The sequence below is a fragment of the Anser anser genome, assembly GCF_964211835.1.
Source record: "Anser anser genome assembly, chromosome: 2".
In the NCBI taxonomy this organism is placed as follows: domain Eukaryota; kingdom Metazoa; phylum Chordata; class Aves; order Anseriformes; family Anatidae; genus Anser; species Anser anser.
In genome coordinates, this window is record NC_139721.1 from 133,090,923 (window position 1) to 133,112,747 (window position 21,825).

The window sequence follows — 21,825 nt, forward strand, 5'->3', positions numbered from 1 at the left end:
ATAAAAAATCAGCATGATGAACTATCACTTTATTAAGAACAGAACTTTTTGGTGTGTGAAAAAATAAAAAATCCACTTGCTTTTCTACTAGTCAAGAATTCTGATTATAAGGAATCACTCTTCCAATTATTACATTTCTCACAGGCTTAAAGAGGGGGTTGAGCAGTGAAAAAGAATGAAGACTGAACTCATCCTCTCTGGATGATGAGCCAGCATGTTGAGGAAGAGAGGCTGAAAGGTTGAAGAAGATTTAATGAAGTCACAGGGAAGGTGCTGTACTTCTGTGGCCCAGTAGTGCAGTTTTTACTCATGTGAATAGTTCCACTGATTTCAGGTGAATAGTCCTTCAGTATTAAGCCACTGATGATTAATAAATGTTTGAAAACAAGGCCAAAGACCCGGTCTTATTTTAAGTCTCAAAGGCAGGTAGTTTATATCTAACCTAATAGATCAGAACCTTGACTTGCTCATTAGCTGAGAACCTCTGCCCTCCTTATTAGGCCCAATTCTCTCAGATGAACTGCCAGATGGAAGCTGCTACAATTGTACACAGGACAAATTCCATGTCATTAATGGATCAGGTGTTTAATGATTTTGGATGCATCAAGTTTACCCATCTTCTTAAAAGGTCTCTTCTCAAATATAATAGTGGCTGTGGCACCAAGGATCATTTACAGAAAAGGTTGGCACTTCCCAATCCATCAAACCATCAGCTTGATGTGCTTACATGGTGAATTTGTCAGGGAGTTTGTATTGGTTTCTTAAACAGTGGTTAGGACTGCTATTACTAATACTCATGAGCCAGTAATTCAGCTTCACTGACATCAGAAAAAGCTTTAACTAAGGCCCACAAAGAATTTAGAATTCACTTCATTAACTATAAAATGTAGCCTTCACGCAAGAAAGGTTGCATTTGATTTAAAAGTTTTATTTCTTCAAGTAAAAGTTGATAAGCCAGAAATGTTTTAACTCATGAATGTTTGCAAGTTTTTTGTTTTGTTTTGTTTTTGTCTATAAAAACCTGAACAGATGCAAAACAAACCTTTATAATAGAAAAAAAAAAAAGTTAGTGACTGAAGTCACATAAGTTAACACTGGACTTTCGCATATTTTATTACCTGATTTTATCACAATTACCTTATTTTCTCTGGTAAAATAAGATCCTGTTGAGTTGCACGGCAATTTCCCACAAGGCAAAGGAAAGAGAAAAGAAAAATTCCTGTACTGGAGTGTGAGGGATTCATTTTGAAAATCTTTTGCATAAAAACGTAGATAAGCAGAATAAGAGATTTTCTAAGTAAAATTAGGGTAACCATATTCTAAACACTAAACCTTACTCAAAGAGGAAGATAGAGTTTTCATGACTTACTGCTGTTACAGTTACAAATCTCTGATTTTCTTCAAGCTTTTTGGTTAGTATAACCAAAGTAGTATATATATTATCTTTGCTGCCTACAGGCTGCATTGGTGACGTATTAAGAAGCTGGGCAAATTAAACCCAAATGGATAAGTTTGGGTCTCTAATGGGGACTTTCTGTTCTTTATTAATTGGCTAAATTACAGTAAATTCAGGATAATAATAAAAAGATGCTCTCCATGCAAGGACTTGGGGGTTGGAACTAGATGTTCTTTGAGGTCCCTTCCAACCCAAGCCATTCAATGATTTCCATATTCACCTGCCAACAACTCACCAGTTGGTCCAATAGAGCACCTTACTGGTATTCTAATTATGGGAGACTCCACAGAAGCTGAGTGCCATTTTAGACAGTCTAGGGGTTTTGATGCTTCCCGATGATGATGGCAGATACAATACAAGATTTGGTAGAAGAGAGAGAGAGAATGTCAGCGACATTTAAGTATCTTAAATCTGTATCCCTGTATTAAGTCAGGCGACAGGGTGGGTGGGAATCTTGGTGTACTGGTTAACATTGTCATGCACTAAGTTATATCAAGGACAGCTCTTCTCAGCTCTCATAATGAAATAATTTTGGTGCTAGGCCAGCCATTACTTTTGCCCATAAAGTATCTGTTAGCTTAACCAATTTAGTGTGAGTATACAGCTCCACCATGCAGGACTGAATAGTCTACTTTGTGAGAAACAACACTAGAAAAGCATTTTGTTCCTTTTTTAATTTCAAAAATGTTTAATCAGGATATTTAGATTGAGTCTTTTATTTTTCAGTGGAGTCTATGTATAAAGAACTCTTCCAAACATTTTTATATGAAATAGTTGAAGTGGGACAGTATACTGTATCACCACCCTTCCTCTTCTGAAATGCTACTTTCCTTGATTAACCCAGCCTGGGTTTGGCAAGGTGTAGGCACTGCAAGATCATTGAGAGACAGCACCTCAGCTGAACTGACAATGAAGCAGGATCTGGTAGTTCCCTTCTGTTTAAATCTAAAAGGTAAAACACTTCATTAAGGAAGCTCCTACCAAGTTTTGAATTCCTTTTCGCAAAGCCTAGACCCTTGTTCACCTGATATTCTGAACTCACTGACATCAGGAGTTGTTTCTGCCCCCACACCCAACCAAGAGCTTGCCTCTGTGAAAGTATTTTTTTTTGTGTGAAAGTAGTAGTTTCCAACTCTCCTCAGTCTATTCCTGTCATGGTTTTGGCTGGGATAGAGTTAATTTTCTTCATAGAGGCTCACACAATGCTGTGTTTCTGATTTTCTGATGTAAAAAGCGATGATAACACATCACTGTTCTTAGTTCTGTTCTTAGTTGTTGCTGAACAGAGCTTACACAGAGCCAAGCACTTTTCTGCTTCTTGTGCTGCCCTGCCAGGGAGAAGGCTGGAAGGGTGGGGGTGCACAAGGAGCTCAGAGGGGATGGCTGACCCAGGCTGACCAAAGGGATATCCCATACCATATGGTGTCATGTTCAGCAATAAAAGCTGGAGTAAAGGAGGAAGGGAGGACATTCAAAGTGATGGCATTTTTCTTCCCAAGAAAACATTACACATGATGAGCCCTGCTTTCCTGGGGGTGGCTGAACACCTGCCTGCTGATGGGAGGCAGTGAATGAATTCCTTGCTTTGCTTTGCTTGTGCGCATAGCTTTTGCTTTACCTAGTGAATTGTCTTTATCTCAGCCCATGAGATCTCACACTTTTACCTTTCCAATTCTCTCCCCCATCACACCTAGGGAGAGTGAGCAAGCGGCAGTGTGGTACTGAGCTGCCTGCCAGGGTTAAACTACTCCAAAGTCAGCACTGAAGGCACGGGACAACATGTACTAGGGAGATGCTCATCTTCTACATGAACTGAGAGGGAACAGGAGCTTTTTCCTGCTTACAAGCACTGCTCTGCTGATTGGCAGAGACTTGCCTTCTCATAGAGCAAAGGGATGCTTTGAAACCATGCCCTAGTTTTGTTATTACTGTTTGTTGTTTTTTTCCTCGCTTATAAACAAACATGTTTCCTGTACTGATACTAATTGCTTTTGTGTAGAAATGATTTTAACTCACAAAAACATACTTTTGAATATGGAAGAAAATATCTTTCTGTTCAATGTAGATGGTCAGCTCACGTCCCTTTTTATCCTGATCATTACCCTCTGTCCAAAGAAGAATATTCTTGGCCAATTTTTCATAGCAAACATCTCCATCTGCACTGAAATTTGCCTTTAGAGAATCTACCATTCTCTTCCTTCCTTCCTTCTTTCTCCAGATCTCTAAAATTAACCTTATTTCACCAAGCTTCTTGGGCTACGGTTTGGCAGCTGCTATATTTCTAATTTCAAGACTCTCATAAAATTACGGAAAGAAAATAAAAATGTTTATATTTCACATTTATCTTCCTAAATTAAATTTTCTCCTTCCTTAAAAAAAAAAAAAAAAAAAAAAAAAAAAAAAGACATTATTTCCAGGATGCATTTGCCCTGAAGTACACTTCACCAGAACAAGTAGTACAAGTCATTACAGCCATGGGCCAAACACACTTCTTCATTCCCAGCGTTGTAAATTTGGGAGAGAAGAGCAATACCACATACTTTGTTCATAGTGCTTATCCTCTGGTTGAGATATGCAACGTTTTCCAAAGCACCTCTTAATGAGAGGTCAGCATCATCATTCCGGCACCTTGCATGACAAATAAGTTCTACCCGAAGGAGGGGAAAAATAAAGCCTCAATTGATAGTAATCTGTAAAAGCAATCCCATTTGTAACTTTCCTGATGTAACTGTTTGTGTTTGTCTGTCTGGGATCGTTTGCAACAGTTGCTCCCTCATCCCTTGGCACCGAACAGAGTTTTCTTTTAGTTACAGCACTGATATTAAGAAACAAGCTGAGAGATCATTTTTGGCATATCCCCTCTATGCTGATGTTTTATTTATAGTTCTCTTCTATGCCACTATTTTATTTATGGTATTAAATATATAAAGAGATTATAATGCAGGAGAAAAAAAAAAAAAAAACTATCATGGACAACAGAAGCTGTTTTGTCCAAGAACTATGCTTGTGAACATAACCACCTGGCTTAATACATTGATATTCAATAATATACATATATTTTCTTTATTTTATTCAATCAGATACTTTATCTGTGTAGCCCACTGGTGAATAAAATACAGGATATATTCTAAGGAAGTGATATGAATCAGATCCTCTCATTCAGGACAGAACAGTTCTGAGCTTTGCTTTTAAGTCAGGCCTTTGAATATCTTTGCTGCCTGGAAGTACATTAGTATTAAACAGTGTTTATCCCATAAGTTATTGTGTAACAATTGTAAATAATATATAAATACTTCAACTTTATCTTAGCTTAGCACTACTTTTAGTACTGAACTCATTTTATTAACACTTTTTATTGGAATTGTTAGTAAATCAATCCACTACCTTTTCTTTAAGGCAGTCAGCTCCTCCTAGTGGTTACTTGCAACCTACAACAAAATGCAGACCAGGTTTTTCTGTTTGTCCAGTCTTTGCTAAGCAGAGGAAGGAAGATGAAACTTTTTATCCTTAAAATATAGAATGAAATGGGTAAATATTTTGCCACCTAAACATATTGGTTATTAAACTGAAACAAATATGTTCTGCATTACTTGTACTAAAGCTTTCCATACTTTTCATACTCTGAATCTGAGTAATATCAATGTGAGATGTTAGTCTGTTTTGATTACCCAGATACTTGCCTCTATCAATACTTTTCAAAGTATTTTGTAAAGCTGATCAATAAAATCCAAGCTTTTCTAAAGATTGAAGGCTGAAAGCCTGAAATATATATATATGTGTACATATATATATATATATATTTGTAGTAATATCTTTCCTTTTTGGACATTCCCTTAATTCAGCAACACTGCTCACACAAGTAGTTACAAACATTTGCACGCTGGTTAGAGTGGGTCTGTGTCACTCAGCCAGGACCACATTTCTGACAATCTGCCTGGTTTTCCTTCCTCAGTTCTACTGCATAGCTTGCTATCTCTGCCATCACATTTCACCTGTTGAAACTGCCCGGTGAAGCTTCTGAACAGCACCCAGTGTTGTCATTACAGGTTTTCAGAACTTCCCCTTTGTTACTTTTGAACAATTCCACAAACCACAGAGAATGGTACAGTCTCTCTCCCCTCCCATTTTCACAACAGACTCAGGGAATGAACAAATAAAAATACACCTGCTGAACTGCAAATTATCAGTGCAATGGAAGAACAGATTACACAGTTCTAACTATATATACAGGCAAAACTTAGCTATCCCCTGGTATGCGAATCTTTTTACTGACAGAAATTAAGAAGCATTTAAGGGGAAAAAATGAAATACAACAAGCTGCATTAGAACCAACTAGTCAACTGCATGCCAGGATGCCATCCATCCAGTGCAACAACAGGCAGGACATCCACTGCCATTGCTCAAGTTACTCCATGCCATCAGCAATGTTCAGATTTTAGGTCCCTATATTAAGGAAGTACTATTACATAATTAGCAAAGATGGTTAAGATTTTGGTATCTATCTTAAAATACTAGCAAAGTCCCAATTTTCAGAAGCAGGTATTTAATGCTTTCTGAGAAATAAAGGATCATGAATCATGCCAGGCACCTACAGAGAGAGCCAACCCAAATCAATAGCTAGGATCTTAGCAGGAGGCTAAGAACCCACGCACAGCACAGCAAGCAGACAAGACAAGCTTAATTTCTGATATAAATACACAATGCACCAAGGAAAGCCTACAGGCACTGAATCTTTTAGGATCAGTGTAATTAGCTTACTCAACTATTTTGGTATATTAAGACATAGCCTTGTGTGCCAAAGCACATAGGCAACAATTAGCAGATTTTCTATCTCTAACTACTGATAGAGAGAAACTTGTAGGTACTATCTTCAATATTAAGAAAAGAACACAGAAAAGGTCCTTGGCCCTCCCACCCTCCCTTTTGATTTTGAGGAAAAATTCTTAATGTCCTCTACAACAATCTAGATGTAGTCACGGTCTAGAGGTTTATTGTTACACAAATTTCCAAGATTGGGATTTTAATTTGTGCTTTGTATACAAAAGTCATCTGACCAATAAATCTTTATGTAGTTGACTGTTGAAGATGGCTTTTGGCCAATGCTGAAGAATGTTCACCTTAAAGTAACCCCTCCTTATTTCTGTAGCAGCCTATTTTCAATTGAAAAATTATTATTAGTTATTATACTGGTGTCTTAATCTAAACTGAGATCGGGGACTTACTACATTAGATGTTACCCATAAAAACACTAAGGAATAGTCATAGAAAAAAATTAATTCATAACTCATATAGGTAAAAGAGATTCAAATGAAATACATTCCCCTTCCCTTTGGAATGTGAGGTTCAGGAAACTTGAATTAAAATCTTTATTCTATTCTTTATCAAAAGACTTGCCATCTATTAAGGATTATCAGTTATACAGAGTTACTTACAACAAGGACAGCTGTTCTATAAGATTAGCCAGTGTTTTAAAAAATGCATGTCAAATTTGAATGAAAATCTGAAATTTTGTAGTTTACCACAAAATTCAAAACCTGGGTGAATTTCAACTCAGGATTATCAATATATCTATATATATCTATATATATCTTTCATTAGTATGATTTTGGGCAAATAATTGAATAAACAAATTAACTTTTTAAGAAAATACAGAACACATTAAAGACCATGGATATAGATAGTTCCAGAAACAGTGTGTACAGTCTATTAGTTGGCTAAGCTATTGAAAATTATTTTGAATTTGAATGTGTTCTCTGAGGACAGCTTTTGTCCTGCTGAACACAGGATGTTTCAGGTGTACCTGGCAAGGGAAAAAAAAAAAAAAGCAAACTAAGTAAAATGAAAAATGTATTTGTAGCTGCAAGGAAAGTCTATAATGTATTTTGCTCAGCCCTGGAGTCAGGACAATTTCTAAAATAACAGAACTGCAACTTACTCAGAAACCAATCTAAACTTCCCTGAATTCAATAGAAATTCTTTCAGTGACTTTAATGGGCTTTGGGTCATGGCCTCATGCATTAAACTAATTTATATTAAAAAAAAAAATCTATTTCCTTTTACTTTCAATTAATCAGAGGACTGGGTGTGACCTATTGGTGGAATAGTAAATAATACAGAGAACAGGTCAGTTGTAAGAATATGACTTGGATCACTTGGAGAGGTCAGTTCAGATGCAAACATACGTTTTAATGCAGCCAAATGCAAAGTCATCTATCTAGAAACAAAAAGCTTTTGTAAGATGAGGAAACCTATTGTTGACAGTAATGATTCTGTCTCCAGATTAAGAAAAATTATTGTCATAGTAGATGACCAGCTGACACTGGTCTCCTTCAGTGAGTTTATATGATCTTTAATTGATTTACAGGCAAGGGAATATTTGATAAAAGTGGTAAAATGGTATTAATGACATTGGAATTGATAATGGAATTCTGTGTCCAGAATTAATGTTTATCGTTCTAAAAGGATAATGAAGTATTGGAAGTGATTCTGGAAAGATGCAGCCTTCAAAACGTTATTTACTGTGAGAGGTGGAAAAAGCACAAATTTGGTTGATCTGTCAGATCACCGGGAGATAACTTGCACATTGGTTGCATGGAAAACATATTTCTGATAGTAAGTAAGGGTTTAATCTGGCAGGGAAAAGTGCAACAAGATCCAAAGTGAATCTAGACAAAATTTAACTAGAAGCAAAGACAAGATTTGAAGCAGAGACCTAACTTTGGAACAAAAAGGATATGACTATTATCCAGCACTATGTCACTTATGTAAGATTTGTTTGGGTGTTTTTTGTTTTTTCTTTTTGGTTATGTTTTATGCCAAAAGAACTGTGGCATGTTAAAGAAATTAAAGGATTAAGTTCTTTGTCCTGTAATAGGCAGGAGATTGAATGTGGTTATAGGTGATTATGTCTTTTCCTTTACAAATCTCTGACTTTGCAATATGAGATGAAAGCATAATAGTTACTTGCTGAACCATATGCGTGGCACCTTTTGCAAGTTAGATTTGATAGTTAGCCCATCCACCAAAGACCATACTGATCATGAAGTCACTAGGTGAATAGTTTGCAAAATGCTATGGATGTTACTATGCCTCATGGGTGGAGCTTTGTACATCTGATGTCACCAAAGAATGACAGATCTTATTCTCCAGTTGGAGATGCATCCCACTGTCCTGAGTCTCTCCAGCCACAGAAGCCAGGTGGCAAGACATAGAGATGCAGAAGATGCAGAGAGCTGAGCAAGCTCAGGCATCTGTGTGAAAAAGTTTGCTCTGTTTTAGCAAGAGGTTAAAGGTTTATGTGCTAGAACCACAGGGTTAACGGTCCAGTTAACAGTCCAACTCCCAGCACAATTTTCTGCATGAGGGACCTCACAGGGTCTGTGCCCTTGGACATCAACCAACATAATACAGAAGCAGGCCACCCAGGGGGACCACTGGATGGGGCTTTACCAGCCCCTACCAACTATGAAACAAAAGATCCCAATAAATCCAGCTCCAACCACTTGGTTCAGTGGGCACACCATGTCCCTCCCGTAGGTAGTGTGGGAGGTCAGCCCCCATTACAACACTCAGCACAGTGCAATGATGGTTGTCAGGATGTGCCTTAAGGCTCTTGAATTTTTGCCATCAGGACTGTGGAGGAGGACCAGCAGCATGTTCACATGCCTGAGGTACAATCAGTCCTTTACTTGGTGCACAGACCAAACACCTTGACAGGGCAAGGGCAACAAGTACAAAAGGCCACCATCACTGACGGAAAGGTTGTGCATTTAGTTCTCCCAGAAGGGGTATCCAGTGAGATTATGTGAGGATGATATAACTGATTCAAGCCCAGGTAGGAACTGAGAGAGTCATAGTTCCTTCCACCATAGTTAGACATTTCTATTCTACTTTACCAATCCTTGTCATAGCAATCACAATGAATTAGACAATGATGAACAAATAAAAAGCTAAAGCCACTAAACACATAAGAAAATCTAAAGAGTACTTAATAAAACTCTTTGATTTGCTATTTCAATTTTTAATACACTCTATCATAATTAATTTTGATGGTCTTAAGCTAAATTAAAAGCAGTGGGTAGCACTGCATGGAAGGAAAGGTATAAGGGTACCTTAATGGTACTACCCAACATAGTGCCCTGTAGGCAACCATAACTTAATTTAAAAGCACACTTGATATGCAGCAATATACCCAAGTAAAATGGCAGGTGATCCTCAAAACAGAATAAGAAGTAGCTGTTGTAACCATCCTTAGCCACAGTAAATCTGTGTGAATGCAGTGATTTTCATTAAGCAATCAATAATATATTTTATTAGTTCCAGAACACTGCATACAACCTACTAGAAGCAATTTCACTCCACAGTTTTGAGTGTGAATACCACAATTAAACCAAGAAAAAATAAATTAGTTTTTCTGAAATCTGGAGGTTTTTGAGTTGTAAAAGTCCAATTACGAATTAGCAAGCTGTGAATAATCAGATAAAAAAAAAAGTTTCAAAGCTGCATAAGCTTAGAAGCTTTACTCTTAAAATCCCCAGAGATTTATGAAGTTAAAAAGTAATTGGTGGCAAATGAGACAACTGATGATAGCTAAAAGAATCACTGTTTTTCACCTTTAGTTTTGGGACTAATACTTGGCCTTCTGGGAGCAGCACAATCTTACTGCTACACAAATGTTTGAAATACATACAAATAACTAGACAGCTTTGTGTAATTTCAGGGCACTAACAAATATATCTGTGTTTGAAAACACCTGATCTCCCAGTATAGCAGTGGATTAGATTTCCAAATGTGTTCATCCACCTGCTCCCATTAAAAGTGGATGATACTGACAAAAAAAACATTTGGAAATCTAGTTCAGTTACAGTGTTAGACTGCCGATAACTACGCATTGAATCTCATCCAGATCTAGATGCTAAGGACTTCTGAAAATCTTCCTGGCCTCATACTGGTATACTAATATTGACTAATATATATTAATAATATTTCATATGGGTAAGATGTAACTCTTCATCATGTCTATAATTCAATCTTGGTGTGGTAATTTTTAAGTTCTTAGAGATAATTTTGTATATTGTTCTCCTTTTAAAATTTAAGAATTTAAAATCAAACATAGTGAATTTTTCATGCAGTTGCAAACTCTCACTGAAACGAATGACCCTTTAAAAAATGTTAGGAAGCCAGGCCACTCAGAATATGAGAGGCACATTTCAGTCTGGTTGCATCGGAAGTACTCAAGAATAAGAGCGACTGGTGAGGAATGTATTTCAGGCTTACAGAGCACCTGTATCCTTGGGGACTAGATGAAATCATAAGAAAATTGACCCTATAAATTGCAAACATAAAAATAAGAAAAGCTGTGTCCCAAAGACTTCACAATCTATTCATTAAATCCTCCAAGTGCTGTCTAAGCAGAACCTTATATACGCAGTGAATATAATACGATTATTCAGAGACTGAAGGGCTAGTTTCAGGAGTAAATGACTGTAGATTTAGGCCTCTAAAAACAGAGAAAAACGGGATATGCAGGGACACTCAGAGACCAAAGGAAAGGTATGGTTGCTGTCTAAGCCACCATGCTGTCTAAGCTCCTGTTTGCCACCACATGCAAAAGAGATAATGGCCTAGCAGCTAGGACATTAGCAAAAGACTTAGAAGGCTTGGGTATATGTTTTTATCTAGCCATAAACTTTCAGCAAGTGATTTCAGGCACAGGTATCAGATTCTATGCTGGTCAATAAAAAATGCTTACTGGTGACAGTCCTTGGTCCAAACTATCTTCCAAACGATGCTTAACAGTTGCCTGGGAAAGTTTTAGACGATTCAACTGAAAATTATGCCCAGGAGCATGATAATAACAGTTAAACTTTCTGGGCAATTAGATGCCATTTTCTAATTTTGTACCTCTTTTCTATTTAATCTACTACTGTAGTTATATCCATTGAGAATGAAATACAAGAAAGAGTACTTTTTATTGTGCGATACTCAACAGTATGGTGAAGGGAACACTGTGAGTATAATAAGTCCCTTCCAACCCAAGCTGTTCTATGATATGATTCTATGATAATAAATTCTTTCTGTAAAATAAAGAAAATATCAGTGATGTAGCCATGTACCCATGAAGTACAAGACCTTTAAACTTCTCTTAGATTCTGCATTTCTAATCATGAGTTCTGCTTTAAAGACATGGAGCAAAGTTATATGACGTTATCAATGTAGATGGTTAGATGTGAGCCTGATATTGATACATGTGTTTTGCACCCCAAAGCACAAAAGCCCACAATTATATATGACATAGCCATTCCCAGGCTGATAAATTTTGTTTTCTTTGGGAAAAGTGATGTACCTTTCAAATATCTAAAATTTCATAGTGGATCAGCCAATCCCTACATAATCTTGTCTTCAAACTATGGTTCATTTCAAGAAACAGAGCAAATCCCATTTGTTAGGACTGCCAGGAATTCAGTCTCTCTGGAAATGGCCCAAGAAAGATTTTTTAATGGAATTTTAGGAGTGATTTCCTGAATGTGATGATTGCACCCTGATTTTTAGCATAAATGGAAAGCCAGCAAGCAGTCCTCAGTGACATATGCAATATTTGGCTATTTAACTCTTAATTGATATAATTCCACAAAAAGTTATTAAGATTTACACTGGTATGATATTTAGGTAAATTGTCACACCTCTAATTCAAAGAGTTATATCAGTACAGAAATTAGAGATCACTGCTTAAAACATTACTGTTTTTACCACTCTTTTTCCTTGCAAACTTTACTGATATTGCAGACAGAATCCATGCAGACAGAATCCACGCAGTGCAAATTATCTTCTATTTCAAAGATACCAGCTTTAAAATGAAGTTCATTTTCTCACATAAATAGGATACAATATAAACAAAGGTTCTTAGAGAACTCAACATTGAGACTGAAAAATACTTTCAATCTGTGCTAGTTAGCATAAAACAACATTATGTTTCCCTGAATGACTATACTAAACATTTAACAAAAAAAAAAAGTCTACATTTAGAAGCCATAATTTGACGGGTTTCAGTTGCAAAGCCTTTTGATTACTACTATTAAAAAACTTACCATGATTCATACCCATTTCTGAAGAAAAAAGATAGCTAGAGGAAAAAAAAAAAGCATACATTTTTCATTAAATTATGTTTTTTCCTATGAATTTGGGGAAATTTAAAAGCTTTTTAAATATAAATTATTTTAAATTTCAATATCATTTCTACTGCACATGCTATTATTTTTATTTAACCATAGGATCATAGAATGGTTTCAGTTGGACCTTAAAGATTATTTAATTCCAACCACCATGGACAGGGACACCTTCCACTAGATCAGGTTGCTCAAAGCCCCTCAAAAAGTTATAATGTAAACTTTTGGTAGAAATTTACTTTCTTACTTGTTTCTGGAAGAAAGAAGAAAAAAAAATCAACTACCCCAAAACAACAACAACAAAGCAACACTGGAAGGTAACAAACATATTCTCCAGTACGGCACAGTAATCTCTGTAGGTATCCAGTTATACCTTTAGGATTACAGGATAACTGAGGCTGTTGGAAAATGGAGAACTCTGGAGGCCTCTTATCCAGCCTCCTGCTCAAAGCAGGCTCAGCTAAGTTCAAACAAGGGATAAGGTAGAAGAGTTTGTCTGTGATAGTAACCGGTGAGTGATCGCCCTGCCTTTACCTCAACACATGAGCCTTTTTTCATCATATTTTCTCCCTCTGTTCTTTTGAGGAAAGAGAGAAGGGCAGCATGGTGGAACTTAGCTACACACCTGTGTGAAACCACAACAATCATAGAATCATGGAATGGTTTGGGTTGGAAGGAGCCTTAAAAGATCATCTAGTTCACTTCCCCTGCCATGGACAGGGACATCTTTCACTAGATCAGGTTGCCCAAAGTAATCATATTTGGAACACAGCTGGTTTTGAGCTAGTGGGGTATAACATCTGATACTTGACTACAACAAATCCTAGACAACAATTTGGAAAGGAATCATCTCAGTCTCTTATACACAGTTTAATTACCTGTCTGAAGCTCATAAAAGATATGATCTCTAAATCGCAGTTTCAAATTTGTTTTAGTACATATAATAGCCTATTATAAAATATGTAATTTAAAAGCTAGTCTGTTCTCTGTGGAGCTTTCAGCTGGACAATGCTGTAGTTTTCAAATTTTTGGCTAATCTATTTCACACACACAAATGGATATGTAGAGAAATGTAATGAGTTATACTCAGTAGTTTTACGGCAGTATTACACTTTATCAGTCTTCTCATACTGTTATATCTCTTGGGATTATGTGTAAATATGTGTGCGTGTATGTATGTATATATAGACATATATATATATGTGTAATGTTTACCCTAGTTCATAATCTGCTTAAGAAAAGATTAATGATGGGAAGTACTGTAGGTGTCATTACTCAGGCAGTTAACATGGGTATTAATATTAAATTTAATTTACTTACTTACTGCCGAATCAGCAGCCTTTACTAAAATAGCAAGAAAAAAGTATGGATTGTATTCCCTGGCAATATGAAGAGTTCAGGAAATGAAAAGTGCTTCAATCATATATAACATATGAATTAGAGTATTGGTAGTGCAGAAGCCTTGAAACAACTTCAGTGACCCACTTACTCATTATTCTTTCATTGTTTTAAAGAGATTATGAATTAGTGCTCTGCAGTTTGAATAGCATCAGATACATGAAATAGAACCCCTGTGCCTCAGTTAACCTTAAACAAGTTTGTTAAAGCAAGACAGACAGATTTAATGGCTATGATGTCATTCCACAATATCATACATGCCAGAAAGAAATAACAGAATATAACAGAATAACAGGACAACTTAGGAAAGCCATTTTTTAGCTATTTAAAGCCTCAGAAAAATGAGCCAAACTTGTGAGGAAAAAGCTGAAGAGTGTGTAATAATGCATCTGAAAACATCAAGATACGAAAGATTTTTCCATCCTCTTCAGCATTCTGTATAAAAAATCTGATGCTCTGCCAATGATACCTGGCAAAAGTATTTTAACTGCTTCTGCAACCTGATACTGTATGCACTGCAGTCCACAATGAAACCTTCGATTACTTCACTGCATTGTTCTGCTCCCTGTTCTAACTGGCTTCCGTGGAAAAAAGCCTTCACTTGCAACAAATATTTACACTCTTGCTTACAATATCAACAGTCTCTTCCTGCCCTTTGAAAATTACTATGGCCATAGCTTTAACTCAAGCTGTAAATACAGGAATGATAATGTGATCCATACGGACTCTATTCAAGTTCCATGAAGCCAGAGGGAGACTTTCCACAGATTTCAGTGAGACCTTACTAAATGGTGCTGGGGAAATGTGAACTTTCAGCCAGACATTTTTTAATCCAGTTGTAATTTTTTTCTTTCCTTACTTTCAACGTAAAGCAAACAGATTTGAAATCATCAGGTGTCAGAGTCCAGTACATGGCATCAGGGACATTCTATTTGATAGCAAAGTCCACGTTAGTAGGTTTTGATTTATCTTTTTCAAATCAGACAGATTGATAAAGTGCTCTGAAGAAGTAAGATAATCAAGCAAAACAGCTAAAAATCCTGTCAGAATTTAAGCAGAGCCCCTGTAAAAAGGCTAGCTGCCTTTTGAGAATAGGAGAAATTTTGACAGCTGAGAAAGGAGTTCTAAAATCTCTCCTAATACCACTGACATGAATGCTTTCATTTTGCCAGATGAGTCCACCTTAGCTTTTGTTGTCATTTCCATTATTGAATGATCTCCATTCTGAAAAAGGATAACTAGTTATTGATTCAAACGTCAGCAGCTTAAATGCTATCAGCTAGAAGCAGCAGCACAAGAGAAGGCAGCTGCACGAATACTACTGCTATGCGATACTGAATTTCCTATTCTGTCTAAGCAGGCTTGGGGCTCAGCATAAATGTGGATCTCATAATCAACCATACATTTGTCCTCACAAAAAACTCTGTTGTTCTTCCTACCTTTATTCTAGAAGCAGGCAACACATGTCTAAGATGCAGACTGCAGTGGAGTACAGAGACGCCTGAGCTAGCTTCTGCTGCTTTGGCACCATGAGCAGCAGTGTAGCTGCAGCAGCATGGAACTTGGTGCAGGTCAATATGCCCTTAGGAGAAGGAAAGACATAAGATGCTTCAAGTGCTTGCATTAACTCTTGTAAAGCTAATTCAAGTATATCCTAAGTTGCCTGACAAAAATCACACTGGAGATAGCACTAAACCACAGCCTCCAGGTCAAATGATTTGTTAGTTCTTTCATGCTGTGATTAGCTTCAGACTTCCACAGAGTTTGTTATTGATTATTTCTTTCTGTGCCAGGAATAGCTAAAAGTGTGGAGTTTGGACTCACAAAAATAGGCACTAAGAGCAGTAAGAACATATACAGGCTCCCCTCTAAACAGTTAACAGCTTAATATTACAAAGAGCATATGCATCTAATATAAATGAGAGGGTTGACTATAACAAGGTAAAGTAATAAATATATTTTATAAGCATAGTTCTGGGCACTCCTAAGAATCAGCCATTCTTGGCCTCCAGGAGATCACAAAATCTCTAATATTAATCTGCATTCCTTTGAGATCCACACACATGATCTGGAGCCTAAGCTGTCTGCAATCCTCTTCTTCCATCTGAAATTCAAAAGATCATTTCCTGGAAACTTTGAAGGGAAAACAGTGAGTCATTTCCTTTCTCTTTCCTTCTTTTCTGAACCACCTCCTTCTATTGGTTGCACCAGTGAAATGTGAAATCTAGACCTAATTTCGTACCCAAAAAAGTGTATATTTAACTTCACTGCAAACTACAGATGTACACCTTTTCTAAGAACCTAGCTCCATCAGAAGCAGACAAGAAAAACTAGCAGATTAATGTCTCATAAAACAGGAGTGTTTCTACCAGTATCAAATGATATTTTTTTCTCATATAGCAATCAGAAAGGTTAAAGGTGAACATTTGTCTTTGCTTTTTGCCATCTAGTCCATCTCCTGAATGAGGGCTTTCTTTGAGCTGCTGAGCACTGCAAGTGCATCTGGAAAATGTCAACTAATGTATTTCAAAGTTATTACATGAAAAAAAAATCCTGAACTTTTTTTTTTTTTTATGAAACCTTCCAAGAAAATTCACTTCCGAGACCTGGCTTGAAAATGAGCAGGAGACATTTTTCAGCCCAAAATAATTTTATGAGAAAGGTTTAAATGTTTAGAAAATACGCTGGAACTGCAATTTCTCCCTTAACCAATAGCCTCAGTGATGGATTACATGACCGAAAGAGTGAATGTATGTGTATACACACGTACACACATCATTTCATTTGTTTACCTTTGGATCAAAAATAGAATGTTACAACATTTGTTTTATCATTTTCGATCCCCCTGAGGCATTGTGACATTTGGTACATTTATTTTTCCTGTGAAGAGATGATTCTTTAATTCTTTGAAGCAGGTGGAGGAAGCATTTAGCAGAATGTTTACACTGTGACAACTATACATCGGGGGCAATAAGGGGGAGTGTGTTTGAACATGCACAGAAAGTCAGAAGTTGATTACATTTCTTACTTCTGCACAGCCCAAATGTACAAGTTAGAGAGAGTTTCTGTCCCCAGTGCAGATAATAACACATATACAGATTTTAAAGGGGCCAAAGGCATCTGGTCATTAACTGTAATTGAGCACTGAAGTCATGTGTGAGTACAGTACCCTTCCTACTGTCCAGCTTTGAACACTAAACTCGAGTCTCTTCCTTGTAGTCAGCAGAAAAAAGGTAAATTCCTCCAAAATTCCTTTCAGGACATCAACAATAAAAGCCTCTTTCTTACTGCATACTAATTTATGTCAGGAAACTTGAAACAAAGGTCCCTGTGCATCTAGAAAGTAGCTACCTAAACACAGAGTTTAAAAATAATCTCTGTACTTGGGATGTTTATGCTCTTGTTGGGACAAGTTTTATGATTCACAGTATGCAGAATAAACTGACACATATAGATGACCTCCTGAGCTCCAGTGTTCTCCTTCAATACTGGAAGGAGGAATCTGGACTAGCTGTATTAAAATAGGGCTGTGCATGTCATACAGGATATGCTAACTGAAGTCCAGTAAGGTAAATCTGGGAGTTTACTTATGTTTCTTTGTGAGGTACTGTTAAAAGAATATACTAGAATGCTGTAACTCACAAATCTTAGTCACACAACTATGGCTGACTCCTGCCCTATCCTCTTTTATTGTTCTGTAATGAAAGCTTATGACTGTTCTGTCTTTCAGCAGATGAAAAGATTTCTGTCTTTCTCTGTGAAACTGTATAACTTAAAGTCTTATGGAATATCAGGATGACAGCTGGAATAAACTTATCTCTATCTTGCTTCTCCAAGGAAGCCCTCATCAAACCCCACTTTCTCAGGGAAACTCCAGATTTAAATACTCTTGCCACAGAACAAAGCTTTAAATGTCATGTCATGAATTTTCCTGAACTTGCTCCATAGGTCAATGAATGGAGCAGTTTTCCTATAGACATAGGATATCTACTTCACTCAGGAAGAGCAAAATTACCTGCATTGCCTGTTAGGCAAATGTTAGGCAAATTATCTGCACCAGTGACATGGCATATCTGTAACTATGTTTTTCTCTTTCCATATCCCAATGCAAATGCCATGGTTAGCACAACCTGAATTAATTTTGTTTCTGACTCTAAAGAGGAAGAACAAACAAACTTTTATTTGTTCTGATCCAATGATGATTTTTGTTGATTTGTTCAGCCACAAAAATAATTTGAATATTCAACCAATTTGCTACTTACACAAACTTGTAGTTTCAACAACCATTACCAATAAGATATTTTTTCCAGCTAGATGGATAGCAAGCAAATGATTAATTGGGCAATGCTATCTTTAAAGCATACACATATATAAGGAAGCAAAGACAGAGGGCAGAGGCACCCACAGAAGGCCAGTTCATATTATCTATAACAAATGATGGATTTTGCCACTCTTCAAATTCCATTCAAAGTTTTTTGTCACTAATCTTGCTAGACCCATATTTTTTTCCATACTACTTTACTCTTACTGACCACTGAGATGACTTGCAGCAGAAGTTACTGTTTAATAAGAGTAAAGCTGATGTAATCCATCCCAGAATAATTTCCACCTTTCTAAACCAAATACAAGTATATATGTAAGAACATCCTGTATTACTAATTTAGTCTGACACTTGTTTGTGATAAACTTTTTTATGATAGAAATATTCCAACTTGATATAAAGGAGATCATCATAAGTAATATCCAGAGAGCTGTCACCTCACACATATTTTAAAAGGCAAAAGCAATACCTTGTAAATTATTTAGTTCTTAGCAGGGTCTACTAGAAGAACAGACATCTCCTCTGTTTCACAAAAGTTTTGGCTTCATACTAGACATTATGTTACACCACACAATACACTGATGAAAATGTTTCCTTTGAATTTTAAACTTTTTGCAGAACATACATAGGAAAGGAAGTTTGATTTCATAAAGGAGAAACATTTTCTTCTTTCTGAGTAGAGCTGACTTCTGTTTAAAAAATAAATAAATAAATAAACCTTCCCCCCCCTACTAAACTACTATTGGGAAGCCATCCCTTTAAAGTGTTTTTACCCATATTTTATGTCACCATTCAAAATCTTTATTTAGTAGAGCCCCAGATTCTGACGTGCCTGCTCTGTTTTGAAATAGCACTTACCAGATTGATACATGTAAGCATTAGTATCACGGGGGCTACCAGGTAACAAGGAGACATGATCAAGTATCAGAAACTTGGATTCTATCCTTAGCTCTGTTATTGACCAACTCCATCACTTTGGACAGCTCTGTTTTGTTCTTCTGTCTTGAAATGGATCCTTACCTTTATCTACTTAAAAAACAAGCTCCACTTGGAAGGTAACAACTTCTGCTGGATATGATTGCACAGTGCTTAGCACATTGTGGCTCTGATTTTATCTGAGTCCTTTAGACAAGATAGTACTACAAATAAATCATCATAATAATATTCTTATTTGCAGCTAAGATTAAACCTAAAGTTATCTTATTGGAGTGTCATCCTGGTTCCTGTGATATTTGTCTGAAACTTTCTTCTTAGAGTATAACAAATGTGCTTCAATTCCATTGGTCAGCTTCTTCCTCTAATGCAGATGGGTTAATGGATTTTTCTTACGCACAGTACAGCTTGTTTCTTAGTATTAATTTCAACTTCAGGTTATTGTGCAAATTATGTCCTAGCTGGAAATTGAACCACGTTGACCACTGGAAAAGAAAAGCCTAATATATGACCTGTATTAAACAAATTTGCCCAGCCAGCAAAGTATAGTTGGATTGATTTTCACTCTGTCATAGCGAGACAGTTTGTTAGACAAGTTCTCCACCCAGTGGCTGAAAGCATTCATGAGAGCAAGGACATGATCCCCAGTATGATGCTATTGAAAAGCTGGAGATGTAAATCCTGCTTAAATTTCAGCTGATGCAGGCAAAAGGATGCTTCCTTCATTTAAACCTAAGAAATCCATTAAAAAAAAATGTTAAAGTCAAAAGTAGACTTAAGAACAATAGATGTAAATACCAAACCTCTTCCACACCTTCCAAAGCAAGCAAACAAACAAAACAAAACAAAAACCTACACTAGTATTTTCTGCTGTTTCTGTTTTCAGAATAATTTATCAATATAGACTCAGCACTACGGGTTCTTTATTTGTTTGTTTGCTTTCAGAAGAGTAGTAAGTCAGTTCCCTCTTGGCATCAACACAGGGCCAAAATTAAAGCTTCCCTGAGAGTTATTTGAAACAGGATTTAGCACTTGAGAAGAATTTGCTTTATACGTACAAAATGTGCAGACCCTCTTCCATGTATGAATCCCTTTTCAGCATAATACACTTCTAATATAGGTGTAAGACTGAGCAATATTGCTATGCCCCCCAAAATTTGGGAAGTAGCATTAGATGGGAAAGCTGTTTTTTAGAGGAGGTGCCTGACACGTGGAAAGGTTGTGGCATTTCACTTGATTTGCATCCACAGCTTATCTCAAATGTAAGAACTGCTTTGGTGAATTTCAGCCAGGACTAGGCAGCTTTCCATATAGCAAAGTTTGAAAGCCACCCTGCCTCCAACAATAGTGGGACCAGAAAAGCTTTTCTGTATTTCATCTTTAAGCTTATTCTGTTTCTGTAGGAATTTTTAGCAGCATCTCCCTCCTCTAATCACTGAAAAACTGTTCAAACACTTTTTAGCCTGAAATAATCCCCTGGAAGTATGAAGGAAGGGATCTGGACAGATCCTGTTTTGACAGGACATTAATCACAAAGACGATCACCTGTTACTAATACTCAAGTACATCTGGCAGGGGGCAATGGGACTTGTGACCGTCTCTTAGCACATGCCAGGGAAGTGCATACTTCAACAACATTGCAACAACATCAAAGAAAATGGAAAGGATTCATCAGCAGCATAGGTATACTTGTTTATGTAATATGAGATTTAAAATAGTTAATTTTTGTTCTTCGAACAGATACACCTTGCTCATGCTCTCTCTCTCCCTCAGTATTTTACTTTTTGATTTTCATCTTGCCTCTTTTTGATTTTTGTGGATCCCTTTCATACATTTATATGTATAAATATATATATATATATGCGGAGAAAATATTATTTGGTGAACTTGAAAGTTACTGCATTTTTATACGTAAATCCTACCTTATTGATGAAATCATTGGGTCAGTTAAAAATATTAAAATCAATATAAATGTGTTTTTAATTTCAGTACTCAAATTTGTAATATACAAGATGAACATATATACAAAAAAGGCAGTGCACATCCCACACAACACCCCTCTCAATAATGCCCAAATGGCCTCACAGGGAGCCACAATAATTCTCACAAAACTTTGCACATCTAGTAGATGCTAATCTACTACTAGACTGGCATTTATTTCTGAATATAAGTTGGGGGGGGAGGGGGGTGGGGGAAGAATTACAATTGGGTACATAATGCTGTGAATTAAGTATCACAAAACACAGAAGAGAAAAATAAAATTTACAATTAGGATTTTGTCCTGCAAATAATTACAATAAACTATAAATAAGAAGGAAATATTTAAATGCAATTTATTCCCCAAATAGAACCATAGAATAATAGAATCATTTAGGTTGGAAAAAACCTCTAAGATCGTCAAGTCCAACCATTAACCTAGCACTGCCAAGTCTACCACTAAGCCATTATGCTTCATAAGATTAATGTACTAGTTAGTAAAAATACTACTTTTTCTACTTTATGACTCTGCTCACTCAGTCATTCAACTGTTTTGCAATTTTATATAATTTATA

The 21,825-nt window shown here is 36.5% G+C and overlaps 1 protein-coding gene across 1 annotated transcript in view; it reads right to left on the minus strand.

Annotated features, from left to right (window-relative positions):
- LOC310894699 (uncharacterized protein) overlaps nt 1–21,825 on the minus strand; it is a 364,639-nt gene that overhangs the window by 120,600 nt on the left and 222,214 nt on the right. The window contains exon 1 of the transcript XR_014580102.1: nt 15,459–15,595. The gene's annotated coding sequence lies outside the window, so the exon portion shown is untranslated. Of the gene's footprint in view, nt 1–15,458 lie in introns of the transcript that reaches the window.